The sequence below is a fragment of the Aegilops tauschii genome, chromosome 7 (genome assembly GCF_002575655.3).
Source record: "Aegilops tauschii subsp. strangulata cultivar AL8/78 chromosome 7, Aet v6.0, whole genome shotgun sequence".
NCBI classification, from domain to species: domain Eukaryota; kingdom Viridiplantae; phylum Streptophyta; class Magnoliopsida; order Poales; family Poaceae; genus Aegilops; species Aegilops tauschii.
In genome coordinates, this window is record NC_053041.3 from 557421369 (window position 1) to 557423667 (window position 2299).

General features: G+C 48.1%; 1 non-coding gene across 1 annotated transcript; it reads left to right on the forward strand.

Moving 5' to 3' along the window:
• The first annotated feature begins 1300 nt into the window (after positions 1–1300).
• LOC120970117 (small nucleolar RNA Z247) lies at positions 1301–1436 on the forward strand. Its single transcript, XR_005764863.1, has one exon. It is a non-coding gene; the product is annotated as a small nucleolar RNA Z247 (small nucleolar RNA).
• The last annotated feature ends 863 nt before the right edge of the window (positions 1437–2299 follow it).

Below are 2299 nucleotides of genomic sequence, written 5' to 3' on the forward strand. Positions count from 1 at the left end.
GTAATGAGACTTGCCGATAACGAGATTGAACTAGGTATTGAGATACCGACGATCAAATCTCGGGCAAGTAACATACCGATGACAAAGGGAACAACGTATGTTGTTATGCGGTTTGACCGATAAAGATCTTCGTAGAATATGTAGGAACCAATATGAGCATCCAGGTTCCGCTATTGGTTATTGACCATAGATGAGTCTCGGTCATGTCTACATAGTTCTCGAACCCGTAGGGTCCGCACGCTTAACGTTTGATGACGATTGGTACTGTGGGTTTATGTGTTTTGATGCACCGAAGGTAGTTCGGAGTCCCCGATGTGATTACGTACATGACGGGGAGTCTCGAAATGGTCGAGACATAAACATTGATATATTGGAGGGATATGTTCGGACACCGGAAGTGTTCCGGAGAAGTTTCGGATAAAACCGGAGTGCCGGAGGGTTATCAGAAACCCCGGGGGAACTAATGGGCCTCGATGGGCCTTAGTGGAGAGAGAGAGGGGCGGCCAGGGCAGGCCGCGCCCCCCTCCCCCTTGAGTCCGAATTGGACTAGGAAGGGGGGCGGCGCCCCCCTTTTCCTTTCCCTCTCCCTCTCCTTCCTTCCCCCTCTCTCCCTTTTGGTGGAAACCTACTAGGACTTGGAGTCCTAGTAGGATTCCCCTCTTAGGGGCGCCCCAAGGAGGTCCGGCCGGCCTCCCCCTCCCTCCTTTATATACGTGGGAAGGGGGCACCCTGGAACACACAAGTTGATTGTTTAGCCGTGTGCGGTGCCCCCCTCCACAGATTTTCACCTCGGTCATATCGTTGTTGTGCTTAGGCGAAGCCCTGCGTCGATAACTTCATCATCACCGTCATCACGCTGTCGTGCTGACAAAACTCTCCCTCGACCTCAGCTGGATCTAGAGTTTGTGGGACGTCACCGAGCTGAACGTGTGCAGATCGCGGAGGTGCCGTACTTTCGGTACTAGGATCGGTCGGATCGTGAAGACGTACGACTACATCAACCGCGTTGTCATAACGCTTCCGCTTTCAGTCTACGAGGGTACGTGGACAACACTCTCCCCTCTCGTTGCTATGCAACATCTAGATAGATCTTGCGTGTGTAGGAATTTTTTTTAAATTACTGCGTTCCCCAACACATGCTGCTGAAATCTGGGCTGCAATTGAAGCCTCGTTTGCCTCACAATCCAAGGCACGCATCAATATGTTGCGTGGAAAACTTGTGAATACAAAGAAGCGTGATATGCCTGCAGATATTGCTTTGATGAAAAGTTTTGCTTCAGAACTTGCTGCAGCTGGTCGGCTAATTGATGATGATGAACTAAAGGAGTATATCCTTGCTTGTCTTGATGGAGAATATAACTCTGTGGTTGCCTCTATTAGCGCTGTTCCTACCACCACTCTTGCTGATGTTTGTGCACAGCTTATGGCATATGATTACAGGCAGCAAATGCTTGCCGAGTCAGATCAAACCGTTGGGGGTTTTTAGTCTTCCGCTAATGCTGCTACACGAGGACGTTCCTTCAATAATAATTATCGGCAAAACTCTCGTGGTGGATATGGGCAATACCGTTGTCGTCCGCAGCAGACACATCCAATCCAACACACGGTCGTAATCCACAGAGAGATGGTCATGGTCGTGGTCGTGTCCGTGGTCGCATACCTTCCCCTCGCCAGGATATTACATGTCAGATATGCAAAAAATATGGGTACCAGCAAGTGATTGTTGGTCGAGGTATTCTGACAATGGTGATGATGATGACTCTCACTCGGATGACAAGGATGATACAGGAGTGGATACAAACTGGTATGGGCATCTTATGGAGTGGATACAAACTGGTATGTTGATACAGGAGCAACAAATCACATCACCGGAGAATTACACAAATTGACCACTCGAGGAAAATTACAATGGACGTGATCAAGTCCATACGGCAAATGGAAATGGTATGGCAATGACACATGTTGGTCATTCTACTTTGCACACCCCTCATAATTCTCTTTCTCTTAACAATATTTTGCATGTTCCTAGTGCATCCAAAAATCTTTGATCTGCTCATCAACTTGCCTTAGACAACAATAACGCCACGATGGGGGCTCTTCCCATCTACATTAACACGCAACCGGGACCTGAGAAGGCATCCCGTTTCCTGCAATTCCAGAGTCTTGCGTGATCTAAATGCAACCAGTTCCTACTAACGGCATCCCAGAGATGTGTATTCATCAACACTAAGATGTCTGAAAATACAAGCCAACGTATCGATGGAACATCACAGCTGATTTTCTCTCTTGTTTATTCTCT